The 21,530-nt window shown below is 49.8% G+C and overlaps 1 protein-coding gene and 1 pseudogene across 1 annotated transcript in view; one reads left to right on the forward strand and one right to left on the reverse strand.

Moving 5' to 3' along the window:
- Positions 1 to 21,530, reverse strand: part of DPP6 (dipeptidyl peptidase like 6) — a 689,297-nt gene that overhangs the window by 662,211 nt on the left and 5,556 nt on the right. The gene's annotated exons all lie outside the window — the stretch shown is intronic.
- LOC123835868 (rRNA-processing protein FCF1 homolog) lies at positions 17,068 to 17,928 on the forward strand (annotated as a pseudogene).

A 21,530-nucleotide genomic window follows, 5' to 3' on the forward strand; every position in this document is an offset into this window, starting at 1 on the left:
CTGGCAATAGAGGGCCATTCTGGTTTAAAATGGATTTTAATAAAGAGAACTGACTTGGTTATTTTCTGTAAGAATTCTGCATGACCGTAATGTGTCATTCAGGAAAACTAAACTGAGGAGAAGCAAATGCAGAAGTTGAAGGGAAATTTGGAAGCAAGCACATAGGATCTCTTTTTTTAAGATTTTATTTATTTATTTGAGAGAGAGAGAGAGCACGAGCTGGAGAGAGGGAGAGGGGCAGAGGGAGAGGGAAAAGCAGGCTCCCCGCTGAGCAGGGAGCCCGATGTGGGACTTGATCCCAGGACCCTGAGATCATGACCTGAGCTGAAGGCAGACACTTCACCGACTGAGCCACCCAGGGGCCCCAAAAGCATTAGATCTAAGACATCCACTTACTAGCACGTCATGTAAGTGATCACATAAAACATCTGAAATTTTTCCAGGGCCTTTTCGTAAATTAATAGACACATCACCACTGTCCTGTGAGGGATAAATATATTCATGTGCCTCATTTCATAAAGGAGAAAGGTGGGCTGAGGTTTCAAGACTTCCCTCCCTGTCATTAATGTGTGGTAGAGCCGGGATCTGAGCTGCCTAGGAGGCTCTGCCCACCTCACCACACCCCGTCAGTCTGTGCAGAGTGTGACGCACCATGACAGCGACCACCTGTCCCCAGCATGCGGTTCGGGGGAGGGAGGGACTTTTCCTTCTTTTTTGCTGCTTCCTCTGAATTCCTGGTGTCTGCTTAGTTGAAGTACTATCAGAATCTACAGATGCACTGCATTTGAGAAAGACAGGTTTCTTTTTAAGTCCTCCATATAGCTGGGCATTTTGAAAAGCTACGTTTCTACAAAAAGGAAAACACCTCTTTAAGGAGGAACAGAGTAAACACTGACTTACTGTTCCATCTAATCCTGTCAAACACGGGAACATTTCTTCATCATGAAATGCAGTATTATTAAAAGAGAATAATGACCAGTGGTCTGTGACAGCCTTGAATTCCAAAGAAGTTATCAAAAATATGAATGAATAATGGGCCAAATGCTTTCATAAATATCATTTGCACATTTTCAAAATGTGCTTTCTTCTCAGACTTGGGTCCAGATATTAACCCTTACAAAGTGTCATAACACCGGAGACCCCAAGCAAGTTGGTCCTCTTCGCTGAGTTTTCTGTTTTTAGTTTCATTGCTAATTCAAGATACATCCAAGAAAACAACGATCCATCCTATTTTTAGTGCAGGATATAAAGATAATCTAGAATTGGATCTTAGAGAAACATCTCTTGGACACAGCCCTTGCCCTTCCCGATCTTGCAGTTTGATTTCTGACTCTAACATGAGGACCACACGGCGCAGCGTCTTGCCTCAGATGGGCCCTGAGATCTTAGGGTTGGCATGTTTGTCGTGGCTGATAGTTTCTTCCCTCTCACACAAGGGGTGTGTGTGTGCGTGCGTGTGTGTTTGTACGCGCACACACCGAGTGCGCCCGTCCGTGCCTAGGCATGTGTACGTGCAGGAGAGACCAAAAATCTTTGCAATTTGACAATTCTCATTGGTTAATTCCCCATTCAGAGGCCGTAAAAATGTGCATGAGGTCCCTAGTGGCCTAACTTGCTCAGCATCCGATAATCAACAGACCAGGCTCGCCGTGCCCCCCGGGCCCTCCTCCATGCCCCAGGCTCAAGTGTCAATTCTTTCCTCCACGTCAGGGCAGCCTCCACTCCTGGCCTCTTCACTCCCGGGGTCTGCGTGCTCTGACTGGGAGCTGCTGCTTGTACATGTCCAGGAGGTCCCTTCCAGTCATGGCAAGCAACCCCTTTCCAGGCTCCTCTCTTCCAGTCTTGATCCCCCAGCCCCACCTCAGGATTTTATGAAGCCCCTGCATTTTCCAGTTAGTGATGCCCTCTTGTTTGGGTCATGGCAACCTAGCCCACACCTGTGCTCCATAAAACCACGCAGTCTGTGCCCTCCAACTATTGTCCAATGCAAATTCATGGGCCCATCGCTGCTTTCATGGCACTTGCCCCACGCAGAGCTGCCTTCTTGACTTTAAAAAAAAGCTATTTTCCCCTTGGGGTCCATGACCGCAGCATCCTCCTCCCTGGGCTTCTGCTCTGCCAGATACAGGTAAATGCCTTCAAACATCCCAAGTCTGTCCACCTGCCGGTCTCTCCCACTGCACGGCCCACTTCTTCTGGGAGGTCTCACTTCCCATAAGCTCAAATATCAGCAACAGAGTTAACGACACCAAAGCCTACACTTGTCCATCCCAGATCCATCACTTCAGGCTCTCGATGTCCAAACTGGCTTCTCTCGTGTCTCCCAGCTGGTTCTTCCCACCAGTCACTGCACTCAGCACACAGGTCCACACCCCTGAAGGCACCCTGGGGTCTCCTCTTCCAGACCCCATTAGACCACTCAGCCTGTGTTAACAAAATCCAATGACTGGTTGGCTTAGATTTACTCTCTCACAGATCTGGAAGCTAGCAGTGCAAGATCAGGGTGGCAGCATGGTTGGGTTCTGGTGAAGACCCTTCCTGGCTTGCAGATGACCTCCTTCTCAAAGTGTCCTCACATGGCCGAGAGAGAGAGGATGAGACAGAGCAAGGTCTCTGGTGTCTCTTCTTGGAAGGACAGTAATCTCATCATGAAGGCCCGACACCCAAGCCCCATCTACCTCTACGACTTCCCAATGGCCCATCTCCAAATGCCACCACGTTGGGGGTTAGGGTGACTTCAGCGCATGAATTCAGCACAACTCAGTCCGTAACACTGACCAACCTCACCTTTCTCACCCAACCTATCATCAGATTCTGTCAGTCCCACTCAGCCTCTTAAACACCTCTCATGCTTGCCCCCTTCTTCCCAGGGCTACCACTACCAAGCACAAAGTCCCGGACAGGAGAGAGAGCAACAGAAAACAGTGCCATGTCACTGCCACAGGAAATGCCGTGCACGGTTTGCACGATCCCACCCAGTGGCCGCGCTGCCCGTGCTCCTGTTAGGAGGCAGCTGCTGCCGTCTTGACAACAGCTTTCGCCTACCCACCCCCAAATTCCTCCCCCTCAACCGACATCGTGCATCTCACCTCCAGGCTGAACTTGGAATGATTCGAGGAAGACCTGCCCACATGCCTGCTTCAAGTTGCGATGACCAGCCAGCACCTTGGACAGATCATCTCAGGCCAGAACTCCATACAACGGCAGGGCCATGACAGCCCGCCTATCGCTGAGACTCCCCTCTGCCCACTGGGCCCCACAGACACCATCCCTCAGGCCACCTAAGGACCTGAGTGCGCTGAGCTCCTTTACACCACCGTCCCTTCGAGGGCACCGTTACCTCAGCCTGAACTATCCTTCTTCTCCTTCTTCCCATCGTTGTCTGCTATTAATCCGTCAAGAGTCATCAAAGGCACTCGTATCTCCCAGGAAACGCTCCCTCGAGACAGAATTAAGTGTCTCTCTTCCTGCTCCCATAAGGCCCTCTGTGTACTCCACCAGCTAATAAGAAGATAAGGTGATGTGTTAAAACTCAAAGGCAAGGACTGTTTTATTCATGGAGTGCCAGATGCTGAATCCCTGCCCTCATAAAGAGACTCACATAGGGGTTTTCAAACAAATGAGTAATCGACCCATCTTCCTATTCCTTGCTTGAATACAAATTTCTCATCCTGATCCTGTCGCCTTGTGCGGCCCAACATGGTAGCCACCAGGCACCGGCGGCTATTTAAATTTAAATGTATATAGATTAACCACGATTTCAAATTCAGTGGCCCGTTCCAAGTGCTCAACAGCCACACGTAGCTGCTGGCTGCTGGAAGGGGCAACGCAGATGTACGGTATCTCCATCGGCACAGAAAGTTCTCCTGGATGGAGATGCTCTAGACGTTTCTGACAACATGCCCAACTCACTCGCTCATTTGCATGTCTGTCTCTCCCACCAGACCGAGACTCTTGAGCACTTCTGTGTCCCATGACATCAGCCCTGAATTGGGCCGTAGGTGACCTGCAGTCAAAGTCTGTTACATGAGTACAGGAATCTCTCCCGCACAACGTCTGCTGTGTCCCGTGGGACACGTGCTGCTCCTTCTCTCCGAGGCTACTCCACTCTACGGAGCCAAACCCCACAGCCTCCCAGGACCCCCTCTCGCGAGCTCTCCTTCCATCTGAAAGCCGGCGGGTCTTCGAGCCCAGCAGCTCCCTCCATGTGCTCTGTGTGCCGCAGCTTGGAGCAGGCCAGCAGAGGGCTCTGCTCTGCAGGGACGAGTCCAGCTCCTTGCACCCTGGCGTGATGGGAAGCAAGCTGGAACCTGGTCAGGGCTGACATTTATCCCGGTGATTACAGACATATTAAGAAGAGCCTGAGCAGAAGATGGAGGTTTCCAACATTTAAAGTGTGGATACTCTGGGGATGCCCAGGGCAGGTGGGATACAGGAGGACGGCCTGTGTGGGAGGATGAAAGCCGGTCCCATTCGGAAGCCCTCAGGCAGGAGGGTCAGAAGAATCCCCAGCCCCTGGGCTCAGTGGAGCAGAACCGGGTCGGGGGCAGGCTCCGCCCCGTCTGATGTGCCCCTGAGGGGATCTGGGGCCCAGCTGACAGGCAGGCTAATCCCTGTCCCCGCCTGGTCCTACTCGCTGCCCTTTCCCGTCATGCCACCAGCGCTGCCTCGCTCCCAACTATGGGCCTCAAGAGGGTGACGGTCCCACGGTGTAACCGCCTAGCTCGTGCCCACAGCCCGGCTTCCGAGGGCCCAATGGAGGAGGGGTTCGTGTCTCCGTTCTGGGAACACCTGAGTCCAGGTACGGCAGAGGCCGTGACTTCAGTACACACAGTGCCTTTGTCACGGCAGAGCCAGCGGCTTGTTGGTTTGTGACTGTTCTGTGTAAATCACTTGGGCGGGTGTCCATCACTCATGACGGGAAGAGAACGGGCCAGCCCCGGAGTGGCGGTAACAAGAGGAACAGGAGTGAATGTCCACAGGCAGGAAGACATGAGCGCGTCCGGGAGCCTCATGCCGTCCGACGTGCTAAGGGGCGAGGCCAACTTGGGGAGCTGGTGTGGCGAGCACACCGCGGCAGCGGGCAAGGGCGGTGGCCGGGCGGAGACACCACGCAGCGGCCGTCCTGTGACACTGCCTGGGACAGTGGCAGTGGCAGTCTCGGAAGCCCCCCAGCCCGTGCCGTCAGCTCTGCAGTGACCCAATCCACGGCGGTGCCCTTGGGTGTTGGTAATGGGCCCCACTTGGGCTGGTGCCAACAGGTGACAGGCGCTTGAGCCCCAGGTGCTAATGTGCAGAATGGGGGAAGGTAGGGCCGACCCACAGGAAACCAGGGCCCCGGCGCATGTCAGCCCCGCCAAAGCCCCTCACTACAGAATGCCAGGTGAAGCTCATGGGCACATGAAGGCAGCGCCATTTTGGGAAGGGGGAAGGGCACAGCCTGCTCCTTGAAAGGCTGGTGGGATTTTACAGCAGAGAGGGTGGAAAAGGCATGTGGCTGTCAAGATAGGGGAATAGCCATTGGTGCAAAGCTGGAGACACACAGGGAGGCTTGATTATTTGTCTTCACGGAGCTTTTCAGTGAAGCCCAATGCGGGCATTTTGGGGGCATTAATTCAAGAGGCTTAAAAGTTGCCTTACTAGCACTGTATCGATATGTCCTCGTAAAAATATTCCCTAAATGACAAACGTTCCCCCATCCCTTCAAGGCGATGCCTAATGTTAGCGACAGAAATGAAACAGAAATCGGATTTGCCCCAAACAGAGCTCAGGTGGACGGCTGATTGTGCCCGCCCCTCCCACCCCTTCCCTCTCGCCCGTCAGCCCAGCGCTTGCCGTAGCTGGGCCAGAGCTGCTCGTGGACTTCCCTCCCGAAAGTCCCCTTTGCCTGTGCTCTCGGGTTCCACTCCTGTCTCGAGGACGCTGTGGCTCTAGATCCTGACCCTGGCGTCTTCCCTGGACTGGCCACTTCTCACTGCCTGACACGACTGCCCGCGGTGTCCCCTCTGTTAGCATTTCACGCTGACCTCCTCCGAGGTCCAAACCCGCGCTCTCCGCGGCTGCCCGGGCAAGCAGCCTCCCGGGCGGGGCAGCCTCTGGCCACGACACCTCCGCTGGGAGGTTCTTTACTGTCGGGGTCACCGGCTTTGATCCAAAGGTCACTCCCGGCCCTTGGGTTTCTTTTCCTACTACATGGGTGTTTAGCTCACCTCGGGTCTGCAGAGAAGTGACATCCACGTCTATGCCCATGCTCTGCTTCCCCACGTCTGCCCCCTCTGAGTCAGGAGTCTGCAGACTTCGTCCCACGTGCTAGCCCTGAGCCCTGACCTCGTGACGAAAGCTGTGCTGGAACGCAGCCGCACCTGTTCACCTGTTTAGGGTTAGGGTTAGGGTTAGGCGCCGTGGACGGGACAGACCATCTCACCCGCAAAGCCAGAACCATTCACAATCCGCTCTTCCAGACCAGTCTGCCAGTCCTTGGACCAGACCATGATCCGGAAGTCAGTTTTATCTACACGTCTACCAGTTTTGATGATTTTCTATTTCAGAAAGCAGAGAGGGGCAGGCATTTTACAAATGATCCAGAAAAGTGTGTGCCTTCCAGCAAGTCACGATGTTCTGCCCACACCCCAAACACGTCTGTGTGCTCTATGTCAGACACAAGGGCTCCAAGGTGAGCATGACATGCCCTTGCATTTGAAGATCTCTGACCTAGCGACCAGAGCGGATGTGCAGAGACACCATCTCGGTGAGGACACTTCATGTACGATACCTACTGCCCGGAGCAAAGAGGATGGAACCGCTGAGCTGTGCTATCCCCAGTCTCCAAAACTCACCTCACAGGGAACTCAGCACCTGCACTGCCCATCCAACAACAAGGAAGGGTACGCACTGTCTAGCCGTGGAAAGGAACACGGGGACAGCCGATAACCGTGCACATCAAGGCGTGGAGGCCAGACCGAGCACGGGATGTTGAAGGAAAAGCCAGGGGTCAGGCGGCTGAGATGCAGGACCCACAGAACGAGGCTCCAGATGGAGGGGCCGCCCCGCCAGCCAGGCCATGACAACCGAGCTCGAGTCCCAACTGACAGCCGAAATGGGTCATCTTGGGAGAGCCAGTCTGTGGCAGGAAACGTCCCCCGAGGTGCACACATACTCGTCCGACAGACTGGACAAAACGCATAGCAAGGCGACGCTGCCTTTCATGGCTTGTGACATTTTACATTTCTTTCTTTCCCCAATAAACTCTTCCCTCTTAGTTCTCATCCCCCAAAACAGATTTCATCCACTGCCTGGGAAGGAACCGGAAACCTCGAGGGAGATGTGGCTGTAGCTTTTTGAAAGGACGCGTCTTAACAATAACCTCATTTCTTTTAAATTGGTCACAGCATGAAATGAGGTGTCTGGGAAGGAGACAATGAATAATGCAGAAATGCTAGGGACTTTGAGGGTGCCCTTTGAGGAGGCTGCTCCAGAGTCTCCTCCTTCTGCAGGCTTGGCCTTGGGAATGTATCATTTACGTCCTCATTTCCATCCTGGACCGTTTGTTAGGGGAAATAACGAATGAACAGAATGGCAGGAAGAGGCAGACAACGCAAATTCTGAGTCATGATCCCGTAAGAGGCTTGGCGCTGGACCCTGGAGGCTCCTGGAGCGGTCAGGACAAGGAGTTCTCCTGCCCTCCTCTGGTCCCGGAGAGCCCATGCCCCATGCCCAGAGAAAAAGAAAGAAAAAACAGGCAATTTCCTTTGAGGTGCGGTAAATGGTCCCACAGCTGTGCCCACGGGGTGTTCTAGGAGACTGCTGCAGTGACATTAAATCCAGATTAAGGGACCAGGATGGCTTTCAGGAAGAGGGGACATAAAGTGAGGCTCCCTCCCCTAAAAGCTTCCAGCGGAACAGCAGAGAATAAACTGTAGCCCAGTTTGCAAGGGGGGGAAGGCAAAGCATCGTCCGATGAAGAAATTCCTATACCCACATATGTGCAGCGAGCGTCCGACAGGGACTAGCGATCACAAGCACATGGACAGAAGTGACACATGGCCAGGCCCACGGACAGAGGTGCGGGCGGTGCTAGGCGGGTGGAGGGGAATGGAACGTCCCCTGCAGCCCCAGGACCCCCTCCCCATGGTGCTTGCTAGGGGTTCTCCCAGGCTTCAACACCCTATCACTTCAAGTGAGGGGCGGTTCCTGGCATCACCCAGCCACACCTCTGGGAACAGGTTTGGGACAGGGAGGTTAGGGCTGGCTTCCCAGGAACCTCCACCCCTCCTGCGAGTGGTCAGTCCACGCCCTGTCCTGCCCTCTGGCTCCCACACGCCCCACACCTTAGGGGCCGGGGAGAAATAACGAGACCAGCACCTTCACACACTAGGAGAGCCAACCCTGGTTCTAGGCCTGGACATGCTGTTGTCTCAATATCTTCAAGCATGAGATTCTGGACACTTAAGACACACAGGTTTTCTGTTTGCAGTCTGAAAACTCTCTACTCTTAACTTTATTTTCAAATGGCCCCATTATTCATGTTTGCAATCTATCTGGAATAGGAAGAAAGAAGTCAGAAATATAAATGAAGCCATGCGTCCTCCTGCCACAGGGACCCTGCCAGCAGCCAGCACCAGTGTCCTGACCGGCAGGGCGAGAGAAGCAGGCGTGTGTGCCCCGGGGTTTCACTGTCACATAGTTACCTGTCTGGGTTCCCACACCAACACAGCACACAGCATCTTAGAACAGGGCCTGTCAGAATGAAGTGAGACGTCCAGAGAAATGAGAATGATGTAGACACCTCAGGGTTTGGCACATCTCACTGCCGTTCCCTAAGCCTGATGGGCACTAACTAACCTAAGACAACCCCTTTCCTGTTTACTGCATCCAGGTGAGATGTGTCCCTGCCGGGCGGCACATCCCCCAAAGCACCATGCGTCATAATCTCACGTGACATGGTGGCTGTCCTAATTATTTATACCCAGATCACTCCCCTCTCTTCCTCCCCCCATTGCTTTTCCCCAAGGAAAAGTCACCAAAAAAAACCAAAATAAAACAAAAAAAACAGAAAGCACCAAGAAAACGGCAGTAATGATCCCATAATTGATCCACTGCACAGAGCAGAGTCGTCAAATTTAGTGACAAAGATATTGTTCCTTAAAATTCCAATAAGATGGGCAGTAATCCTCCAAAAATTTTAAAGGACCTAGAAGCTACATGCTTTGAGACAAATGTCAGTAAGTCAGTGTTACGAGTTGAATTGTGCAATATCCCCCTTCCACAAAAAAAATAAAGAAGATATGCCGTCCTAGCCTCCAGCATCTCAAATGTGACCATATTTGGTAATAAAAACACTGTAGATGTAATTAGTAAGGTGAGGTCATGCTGGGGTAGGCTGGGCCCTAAATCCAGGGTGCCCGCTGTCCTTCCAAGGAGAAGGGAAGAGACACACAGGGAGAGCCGTCATGTGAAGACAGAGGGAGAAGGCTGGAGGGACGGGGCCAAGGCCACGGCACGCGACACCTTGATTTCAGACTTGGGACCTCCAGAACCGTGAGGGCGTGCATGTCTGTTTTTCTGAGACACCCAGAACAGTGTGGTATTTTGTCAGCAGCCACAGAAAACTAATACCGTCAGAGACAGGCTGCCTTCCTCACCTGGGGATGAGGTCAAGTCACCAGGGAGAGCGGTCTGCGGGACCCAGAGATGGGGAGATCTCCTCCTCCTGACACATAATCTGCCCCCAAAATCCCAGCCGCTGCCGCAGACTGACACAAACACGTGAGAAATCCTGCCATAAACACAGCTAGTTCAGGTGCTAACATTCGGTGTGACATTCTTATTTAAAGCAAATAAGGTGAGCTTTAAGAATTCAGCGTTTCCCAAACTTTTTCAACCATGAATTCTTTGCTGCACAAGCAGAGATTTTTAAAAGAACAGCCTGGAAAATCCTCATGCATGGTTTCCCCTAAGCTCTGTGTTAACAAAGACCCAATCTTATTTCAAAGGAGCTGTAAAGCTGACAGTTAAATACATACACGTATTACTGATGTTAAAAGAATTAGATTAAATTAGGTTCTTCATAATTGTATTTTTAAGTGAAATTTTATATTCTACCAGTCACCAGATTTTTGTTTGAATGTGAGCAGAGGCCAGTCCTGGAGCCATAAAGCCTCGGAGACATGCCAAGAGCTGATGATTCTGAACAATCGGATGTGCTCAGATGTTGAGCAAGAATCGTGTCATAAAAGGAAATACGGGCTACGCTCATCCCTAAGTGCAAGGCTGTCAGAACTCCTGGGAGCTTTTCCAAAGACGGACACAGACTTTTCCTTCTCATTCCGGCCTGGCTTCCCTGCAGCTTGCACCCTGCCTTGTTGGTGAGCTGGGTCAACCAGAGAGTTTTCTGCAGTCTTTCCCTAGATGCATTTCCATTCTCTACAGCATTGCAATGCATGTCTCCTTGCGAAGGCCCTTCTCGGAACGGCAGAGCTTGGAAGGCAACAAGCCCTGAGCAACACGGACCTAGACAGTGAGACAGTGCCAGGGACGCTGCCGGGTCTCCCCAGAACGCTCATGCGCACAAGCCGACACCTCCCTGTTCCAGGCAGCAGGGTCACCATCAGGCATTTCACAGAAATATACCTTTCCACGGCGTTCCCTGACCCCGTGAGCCAGTTCCAGGCTACTTTGATCCTGAAGATCTCCAAGTCTGTAGAAAACTCTCCAAAGACTCCCTGAATGTCAAGTTGGCTCCGTTTGTGTCATTTTGGGAAGAGAAGAGTGTGCCGGTCGAGGGCAGAGACTTCCCAAACTCAGAGAGCTTCAGAAACCACTCCAAGTGAGGACGCAGCTTACACCTGGTGGGGGCGGGGGTGGCGGGGAGGCGAGGGCCTGGTTTTGGGAACCTGAGTGAGGAGACTTCTGGAATGTTTTAAATGAAAACATTCATTTCCTTATGTTGCCGACATAACTGATAATAGAGGACAGGTCTTTGAAAGTGAGGCATTACGGTGAAGCGTTTGAGAAACGCCATGAGAAGGGGTTTAAGACCTCTGTTCACAGAATGTTCTTTGTTTTTAAGATCACTGCAGTCAGATCCGTATCTGATCATGTTCCACTCTGTTTTCCACTCTGGTTCCCAAGGCCATGCTCGCCAGGGATTCGTGCTACAAATTCTCAGGCTGAGCCACCCGCTAACATTCTTGCTTTGCCTGTCAGCTGCCTCGGTGGCGGTTCTTACCCGTCTTCTAGTTGGGCCCGTTCTGACCACTGTCCTGAGCACTTACCACGTAGCATATTTCAGATTCTCGATCATAACAGGGCCTCCAAGAGAAGTAGTGTTTCTCAAAAACCATTTCCTGCTTGAATTTTAAGGCAGTGCCTGACCCTGGAGGGTCTCCGTGAGTGACCCTGGTGAGCGAGTCTGTCAAGATGACGGCCCTCGTTGCTGATCTAGGGACTGGACTGTACTCTCTCATCTACTGTCCTCTTGGGCGGGGAGTCTGACTTAGGACCCCTTGTTCCAAACTGCCACACAGGGCTGATGGAGCACAGAGCCACGCTGAGGGAAAGGGTGGTTAACTCTGGCCCCACTGGCCCATCAGTCCAGCTGTTATAACCAGACCACTCAATTAAGCCACCTATCGGGATTACAGTTAAGTTTCAAGTACACGGGATCACGGTTAATATGCAGTGCACATGTGATCATGGGGGGCTGCTGCCTTCCCTCTCTCTCCACACCTCCAGCTCCCCTCTGCTTTGCCCTAAAGGCACACCAGCATCACCCTTCCTTTCCAGAATGACGACATCTTGCAATAAGGACCCCATACTATTGCAATTATTTGTGGCATGCCAGGTGGTATGCCAAGTGTTTCTCCCATATGAACTCAAACTTCACAACAAACTGGTGAGAAAGATACCATAACTGTTTTGCCTAATTTTATAAATAAACAGAAGTTCAAAAGCGGGGAAGTAACTTTCTGGGGTTCAACAATGGGTAAATGGTGGCTGAAGTCAGAACGGAGGCTCAGGCAGTCTGAGTCCCGGGCAGAGTCCCCACCCACCCTGCTACCCTGCCTGCCAGGAAGATGCCAGGGAGGCGGGCGCACCAGCCACCAAACAAGGACACGCAGCCCCCCTGGCGGTGACGGGATGTGAGGTGTGTGCTGGACTGAATTCTACATGCAACGCTTTTGTAAACACTCAAAGCAGCTCCGTGTGCAGCCCTGCTGCTATCTGGGCATGAACAGAATAATTGGGCTGTTACTCAGGAAGAGCTCATGTCATACCAACACACTATTTCATGTGAACTTGTACAAACAAGTACATATTTCAGAAGTGCAGTTACTGTAAGGGAGGGCCGAGGTCCACGAGCTCTCGTTCCTCCTCCCCTTGGTGGCTCTCATCAGGAACCCTAGGGCTCGGGGAAGGCACGGCTGGAAGATCAGGTCTCCAAACCAAAGCCTGGGGCCTGCCTTCTATGATCCAGTCACAGCGGGCATTCACCGGCTGACCTGGCACTAAAAGGACACGCTTGACCTTCCCGGTTGAACTCCGTCTGCTCCCCACACTGCTCTGTACCCTGCTTCTGTTTGCCGAGCTGAGCTCTGAGTCTTATCTGAGAGGTTTCCCTCTCTCGACTCTTGTCAAAGACCCAGCGGCCTCATTCCTCATCCTGGGCCATTCGTGTGTCTCCCACGATCGGCAGGCGGGTGACTGTGCTCCTGCGTGAGAAGCTGAGTGTGGTGGCACCGGGACCATCCCAGTGCCCCCGAAATCACAAACCCAGACTCCTCAGAGAGGCAGAGGGAGGGATGGCGGAGGACCTGCTGGGTGGAGCCCTGGCCTGGGCTGCTTCTCCAATGGCCAACAGCTCTGCGGGCGTCCGGAGCTCACTCGGTCCTCTCGGGTGTGGAGAGCTGGGTGGGCGTATGCACAGACCCTTCTCTCTCCCTGGACTTGAACTGGATGAAAACTTTGAAACTTTGGTGCATTAACTCACGTTCCTAAAGTGCTCACAGCAGAAAGCGGGCTTTTGTGAGGCTTTTGGCCGTAAGTGTTCGGAGGCGCTTTGATGACTTCAACGCAGTGGTCAGAGAGCTGACCCTGCACGGCTATGCATCTCCTTATTATCTGTTGCATTACCTTTCTCTAACTGCATGCACTTTGGCACCATCTGACACCTCCAGAATGACACATGCTTATTAGCGTGTCTTTGGATGAAGGATGCAGCCTTCCTGCAGGTCTCTGATGACCCCTTTAAAGTGTGCCCGGGACACAGGCCATATCCCAAGGGGATGGCCGGTGTGCCTTCCTCGCTGTTGTTAAACAGCTCAGCCCAGTTTGCTGTGGATTCAAGAGCACTCACAACACATACTTACACGCCAACCCCGTCTGGTGACAGGAACGAAAATCGCAAATCTTCATTTTGCACAATTTGTTTACAGAGACTTAAATCCAAGTGTCTCAGCGCAGCCTTGAGCCAGGGCTGGAGGGGAGGGCCACCAGCCAGGCCACTCAGCCTGGTGGAGCAGAGCTAAGTCAGGATCAAACAGGGGGTTCGGTCTCCTGTCTTCACCACCTCCTAACTGCCAGACAAGTCCTGACTGTATTATCATAAAAATGGGCGCTGTAGGTAGCTAAGAGCCCCAGGCAGTTTCCAATAGATTACAGAATCCAGGAATCGTTTTTCTGGCAAAAACTGAGCATTTTGGTCTGGGAACTTTAGTATTGTTCTAAGGACACACAGTTCAAAAACACTCTCATGTGACTTTCCAGCTCCCAGATTAGAGAGACGGTCACAGTGTCATGGAAAAGGGAGCTGTGGTCTTTCTCTTTCACTTAAATTGAGAATTAGGTAATACAATTCTAATCAAAAACAGCTTACCATATTCTTATATGTAGAGGTCTCTCTTCTCAAAGATCCGCATTTTCCCAGATGGGACCTTCTTTTCTATTACTTTTGCAGATAACCACAAAAAAAGTCAGCAAGAACAGTCATACATAGCAAATTTATATTTAACTCATACTTATTTTTAAATTCAGACAAAATAGTACCAATGCTAAATACTGACATTTTAAGCAGGTCTTCCCAAAGTAAATCCTGTTTCCCTAATAACTGTTTTATCTTCTCAACTGTAGACTTAAGTTGGACCATCAGAAAGAGGCTGTTCAGAAGCAAACAATAAACGAAATCCTGAAAAGGAGAGAATCTATTTGCAGACCATTGTAAACAGCCACGTACAAGGTTCAGAGCACGAATTTTAGAACCTCTCAATTCCAAAAGAGGTTTTGAGAACAGGATTAAAGGAACCTGATTATTCAGACAGAAGCAAAGAGAGACTTTTCAGGTAGGATACCACTCATTCACTCATTGTTCGACAGTCACTGAGAACCTCGGATGTAGTAGGCACTGCACTGGGTGCCCAGATGCATCGGAGAACAAATCAGCCAAAAATCCTCATACGAGTTCAGCCAACATTCTGATGGGGGTGGGGGGGGTGGGGCAAACATACAACAGGCATAAAAAAGAAAATTATATAATATGCTGGAAGGTGATAAATACCTTCCATTTGAAGGGGGGGGATTATCAGGAGTGATGGGTGGGGTGGATTGCAATTTTAAATAGGGTGGGCGGTGTAGACGTCACTGAGACTAACACCGCAGCAAAGCCTTGAAGGACACCTGGGAGCAACGTTCCAGCAGACAGAGCGGCCAGTGTGGAGGCTGCAGGGTGAGAGTGGGGAGGCACAGCGCCGTGGGCCCCTCAGTCATTGTAGGAACCTTGGCTTTTATCCCGAGAGAAGTGAGAAGCCCTTGCAGGCTTCCCAGCACAGAGTGGCCGGTGGCTGTCACATGGGGCAGGCGATGCTGAGAGCAGCCGTCCTAGCGAGGTCAGCGCACATGTAACGGGCTTGGCTTGCTGACCATGAACTGGGTGGGCAAGAGGAAGCAGATCTTGGATGATGATGGGGAAACCTCCCCTGGGAGTCCATTAAAGTAGGAAAATGGGGCCTGTAAGAGGAAGTGGTTGACCCTGAGGGGAGGGCCAGAAATGACGGCTCAAGGTCCCCTCCTGCTTCAGAGACACTGCGATCAACCCCAGGTGCAGTAAAAGGCTTTAACTGCTTTCTCCTCAGCTGTGGTGAAATAAAGGAACAGAGGTGACATGGCCAGAAAGAGCATGGGGAGGCAGGCGCGGGAACACTGGGATTCTGCTCAGGTGCTCTCCTTGTACCTGCAGAAACAAAGGCTCCGCTGATTCATATGATCCCGCGGGGCCACAGGACAGCAAGGAGGAAGCACAGCGGTGACTGAGTGTTCAGTAAGGCCAGCCGCACAAGGAAGCCAGACGGCCCTGCTCCTCACCGCCAGTTCCCGTTTCCATAGAAACGGCACCCCTGTCTCCCAGGGCATCCCCCTCTCCCCTTAATAGATAACCAGTCATTTGGGGGCTGAATTTGAGAAGAACTAAAAACCTAGAAAAAAGGAAGAGAAATCCATGACACGTTTCCACACACAAAACGGAGAGTAACTGGTCATCAGCAGGATGCTGACTGGGGAGAAAGCGTATGAGGCGAAAGCTAGATGTTTTTGCTGACATTTCCTATTATTCAGATACGAGACCCTTCAGTTCCCTCAGTGCAAATAACCTCGTCCTGAATCCACGAAGATGGAAGAGCACAGCATACACGGAGGACAGACTCAGGGACTGAGACTGCTCTCCACACTGGGAACCTTCAAAGCCTCCCTGTGCGAGCTACTTCTCTGACTTGAAGGGTTTCCCACCAAAGGCCCAGAGCCTCGACTCGGAGGCTCACCCTTAGCAACATCCTGCAAGCCAACGTTGGCTTCCGCCATGGCTATCTAGAGACCTACCTAAGCACCCTCCCTACTGCCCCGTCCCTCCACCCCCGACCCCCACACACCACCAGCATGGGCCCCTGTCTTTCAGGGAACTGGTCCCACTTGCCCCCCAAATAAAGTAAGTGACAGAACGGGTAAGACTCATGCCTTCCAACACCTGTTGTCCTCCAATTCAGTGTCTTTGAGGACTAAACATTGTAGTGAGAGACGCGAAGGCAGAGTGAAACTTCCTGACAAGTTTAGCGAGTGTCGGACCTGCCCGAGCTGACGGTGGAATCGAGGCCCAGACGTAATGATGGGTAAGCCATCCGCGTTAACGTTTGTCCCGCTGTACTCGTCAGCTCCAGCTAGGTTATGCTATAGTAACATCATCTCTGTGGTTTACACACCAAAGTTTGTATCATTCCCACTGGACAGCTGCTACTGAAATACTGCTTGTTTCCATGGCAGAAAGAAGGCGAGGGCACAGCGACTCCAATGCTGGCTCTTAAGGGTTCCACTTGCAAGTGCCGCATGCACTGCCACCCCCGTTTCCTCAGCCCAAGTAAAGCACAGCCACGCCGCACTCAGGGCGCAGAGGAGCACAATCCCCCCGGGGGGGCCACAAGACCCGGAAATATCGCAGAGCTGCCCCGATGACCCCGACGCCCACCCACGGGAGAGGCCAGGCCCCTTCCAACACCCAGCTTGAGTGCCAGTTTGAGGAAATCTAACCCAACCTGACTTCTCTGCTCCATTCCTCCACTCCCACCCAGTGGCGTCTCCTAGCCATCCTTCCACCAAACCATTATCCTCAGGTAAGCTTTAGGTGAGCCCCTGCTCCTGACGGGCTGTCATTGTTGGAGGCATGCCCTGGAGTGGGAGGGAAGGCAAGTGTGGAGCTGCTAACGGGGGCACTCACTTGGGATTCAGCAGTTCACACTCCCTCATGCTTGGCCACGGAGAGCAACATTTGCAAATGGGAAAAGATAGGATGAGCATGATAAAGGGGATGTAAGAGCTCACCTGGGGAAGTAGCTAGGTATTCTATACTGTAGCCTAAGTGTCCTAGAAAACTACAGCAATCCCCCCCATGAAGATTCCTGAGAGGACCTGTAAAGGTGGGCAGAGAGGAAAGTCATCTTTGAGGCATGAACAGAAGGAGAAGGAAGACGGGACCACATGGCTCTGTCAACTGCAGAAATGTGACGGCAGCTCTATCTTCTCTCAGAAGCTATGGCGGTGATGATCGGTGAGCAGAAGCTCCAGGTAAGCACAGATCAGGAAATGCATCTCCAGAAGAAACAAGAGTGCGGCGGGAACACAGGAAAGCAAGAAAGTATGCAACTGTGAAGTGAATGCTTAGTCTCCGAGATCAGACGCTTAGAGAGAAGGTTAGATTAAAACCCAAAATAGAGGGCGCCTGGGTGGCTCAGTTGGTTAAGTGACTGCCTTCAGCTCAGGTCATGATCCTGGAGTCCCTGGATCGAGTCCCGCATCGGGCTCCCTGCTCTGCAGGGAGTCTGCTTCTCCCTCTGACCCTCCCCCCTCTCATGCTCTCTCTCATTCTCTCTCTCAAATAAATAAATAAAATCTTTATAAAAAAAAAATAGAAAGATAACAATCAAGGAAAGAAAAATCCCTCAACATCCTTCCTGCTTATTCTTGCAATATAACACACCACCGGGCCCACCTCACCATATCCTGGCTGATACCAACTTTATCAACTTTTCCATTAAAGCCAAACCTCACTTAGTACAGTCAATGACAGACCGTCTGACTGCCAACTGTATCCCTTGTATCACTGATGGTGTAATGGCTGAAATTGAGAAACTGGTGCAAATGGATTGGGTGGCTCTAAGGATTGCCAAGGATCCAAGATTTGAGCAATTACTGTGCACACACAAAAGAACCCATACAGATGACTGCTTAGGACAGAGAGTAACTCAGCACAAGTGTTACCTTGTGGTCAGGTTACCTTGACCAGGACCTTAAATGAAGATCTGGAAGATCCCTGGAGTTCCCGTCATGTACCTTTCTAAACATAGATACAACATTGAGCTGATGTCAGATGATTATGCGGCCCCTTGGTTCTAATTCTTAAAAGTTAAGAGTTCCTCTGCTTTTACCAACTTTTTCTGTTGCCAGTTCATATACCATCTGCTTCAGCATGAATTATTCCATCCACTTGCTCTGTTATGAGACGAGTATGGCTAAGTACACTCACTCACTCTTTTTAAGATGTTATTTATTTATTTGTCATAGGGGGAGCCGGGCACAAGCAGGGGGAGCTGCAGGCAGAGGGAGAAGCAAGCTCCCTGCTGAGCAAGGAGCCCGATGAAGAACTCGATCCCAGGACTCTGGGATCATGACCTGAGCTGAAGGCAGACGCCCAACCGAGAGAGCCACCCAGGCGTCCCTAAATACACTCACTCTTTTGTTGTTTTGAAATTTATATTTTGTAACATTTTGTTGCATCTTTTTATAAATCAGATGATTGCTCACATAAAAAAATTGGAAAGAAATGTATTTCCAGTAATTGGAGCCATTCACCCTGGGGTGGGCTCTGTTGTGGGGCCGTGAACAACCTGCAACTCTAAAAGGTCTTACAAAAAGATAACTTCACCTCTCAAAACTTTTATAAAGGTTTCTCATTTTTCTTGTTTTTATTTTTTTAATGGGATTTTGCATGAGGCATATGAAAGGTCTGAATAAAGTTTAGAAAATTGAATGTACTGGGGAAAATGATTAGGGAGACTGGACGCTGGTGTTTTCCCTCCTTTAATTTCTGCTGTGCCCCCTCCTCTCCTTATAGGATGCCCCTTATTTGTGGTTCTTCCCACCCACTGCTCACTTACTCGCCCCCTCCCCCACTGGCTGATGCCATCTTAAATAACATCAGGGATACAATGTATAAAGTATGGTGGATACACACAATTATATAAACATGTCACGGCCCACACCACAAAGATCCCATTGCTCCATGAAAGCTGCTGGATGAATTCCAGCAGTTCTGTCTTCAAAATAAATCTTCCCAAACAGTAAAGAGCAGGAAATAGAAAAAATTAATTGGTCTTCTCAGCTCCAAATTGGGGAAGATGCCTATATGCCCTATTCCACTTTTTTTTTAACATAAGCACGTTAAGATTGACCCAAAATTATCCAAGGTACGAGTTGATATCAAATGAAATCGGAGTGCTATAGGACGTTTACACATAGGAAGTTTACACATTATTACAACAACTGTGATGCCCCAGGAAATCCTTAAGTTCCTCCCGAATTTAAAAAAAAAAAAAAAAAGTGTGTGAGAGTGTGTGTTTCCCTACTATGAGGCATATTGCTGGGATGATCTTAATGCCTTCAAGCCGTTTATCTACATATGCAGGGTGAGTGAAAGGAAGTTTGTCATTTTTCAAGTTCAGCCCTGTGTTGGGCCCTGAGAATGTTGCATTTGTAGCTACAGGAGCCTCCCTTCCTCCAGGCAACCTTACAAGTTCTGATCACCGCCATCCGTCCCCAGCACCTGCTGCTTGCTTCACCACCACCCAAGAGGCTCCAACTCCGGGAAGCAGGGTTTTCACCCCATCTGCACCTTACAGGCCTTACTGGCTTCCAGGCTTCCTGTAAAGTTACCTTTGTATCTATTTCTTTCTCACTCGTGGGGCAAAATTGAACATATCCAGTGCTCCGAATAGATCTGGTTGCTGCTGGAAAAGCAGCAAGAAAGACACAGAGGGAAAAAATAAAACTATTGGGGAAACCAAGTCAGGGCAAAATGTTACACTACGGTGGCCAAATGGTTTTTCCCTGTGGCAATTAGCACATCCATTTGGAACCAAATTAATTTAGACTGTTAGATTTCATAATGTTCATACTTTTTAAACTCAGTGATATAATTAAGTTAATTCCTCCACTCAATTATGGTACCGCAGAGTATACTGAGAAGAACACAGGGGAGAATGGGAGGCTGAGTTTCTCTGAGGTCCAGAGAACACAAATGATTTGCCAAATACTATTCACATAGTTACTTGAGTCTTCTCATTTGTAAAATTAGAGGTTATCAAATTTTAAAATGCTCTATTTCAGATAATTTCACAATGCTAGATCATTCTAAAGATAAATGTCCCAAAAGTCATTAACCAGAAAGGCTGAGTGGTTTTCGCTCCCCCCACTTTTTTTTTTTTTTGACTTGTACATAAAATCAAACCCACATGCTTAAAATGAAAGCAAATCATACCATGGCACATGGGCAGTCAGTGCCCTTAACACTAAATTTATTAAGCAGAATTTAATTTTGAGAGGATTACTGTACATATTATTTTTATAGGCAATGCTCTATGAAAGGGAACAATATTGTATATTGCAGAGAGGCATTCCGCATTCAGTTGATAAATGCATTGTTATCATCAGAGTAATTAAAAGGAACAGGGTTATATAGAATCAGCATGTACATCTTACTCAGCAACTCCTGCCAGTTGCTTGCAAAAATTAAACTCACTAATCATTCTGACTCTACAGAAGAAAAAGCTTTAGGTAAAAAATTAAAAAGCTCTATTTTATGGAGAAAAAATGTCCAAAGCCGACATCTAGAGAAATTCCTGTCTACACAGTGACACTAGAATATTAATCTCATGTAGGAAAATGAGTTGATTCCATTGTCAAAAATATAAATTAATATTATGTTATTCTAATGCTTCAGACTTCCTTCAATCTACAGGTAACTTATACAAGTAAATTATTTTTTTTTTAAGATTTTATTTATTTATTTGACAGAGAGAGACACAGCGAGAGAGGAAACACAAGCAGAGGGAGTGGGAGAGGGAGAAGCAGGCTCCCCGCAGAGCAGGGAGCCCGATGCAGGACTCGATCCCAGGACCCTGGGATCATGACCTGAGCTGAAGGCAGTCGCTTAACCAACTGAGCCACCCAGGCGCCCACAAGTAAATTATTTAAAAGTGTGTGCTGGGGTGCCTGGGTGGCTCAGTTGTTAAGCGTCTGCCTTCAGCTCAGGTCATGATCTAAGGGTCCTGGGATCAAGCCCCGCCATCAGGCTCCCTGCTCAGCGGGAAGCCTGCTTCTCCCTCTCCCACTCCCCCTGCTTGTGTTCCCTCTCCCGCTGTGTCTCTCTCTGTCAAATAAATAAATAAAATCTTTAAAAAATAAAATAAAATAAAAATGTGTGCTGGCAGCACTAAAAAAAAAAATTAAAAAAGAAGAAAGCATGCCATATAAAGTAGGCTTCCGTGCCCACCTCAAAATGTCTTACTGCTACACAGGACACAAATCCACGGTAAAGGGATAAAGCTCACTTTCCACAAACAACTTGGGCTTTAAGCAAACACATACTTTTGTGACTGGCTCTAGAGACCAAAGGCTTATTAACACACTGATATTTGTTTGCTTCATTCACAGTTGACAACTGACTCATGCAATTGAAAAGTAATTAGGTTCACCCTTATTAGTTTTTCAAGCCAACAGATTAGCTCTTTGTCAGACAAGGTAACTCTGAAGACAGAATGAGGTGTATCTAGTGGTGCCTTAAAAAATACAAGCTGTGATGCGGAGGTAAGGTATTTTCGATGCTATATTCGGCTTCACCCATCATTCAGCTAGCACTGACTTTGCTTATGTTACTAGTTTTACTTCTTCAATCTAGACAATTTCCTACTTATGAATACATTCTCTGTGTTGAGACAGTA

This window comes from Mirounga angustirostris, unplaced genomic scaffold (assembly GCF_029215605.1).
Source record: "Mirounga angustirostris isolate CCGP_5_RB_7025 unplaced genomic scaffold, mMirAng1.0.hap1 SCAF_12, whole genome shotgun sequence".
In the NCBI taxonomy this organism is placed as follows: domain Eukaryota; kingdom Metazoa; phylum Chordata; class Mammalia; order Carnivora; family Phocidae; genus Mirounga; species Mirounga angustirostris.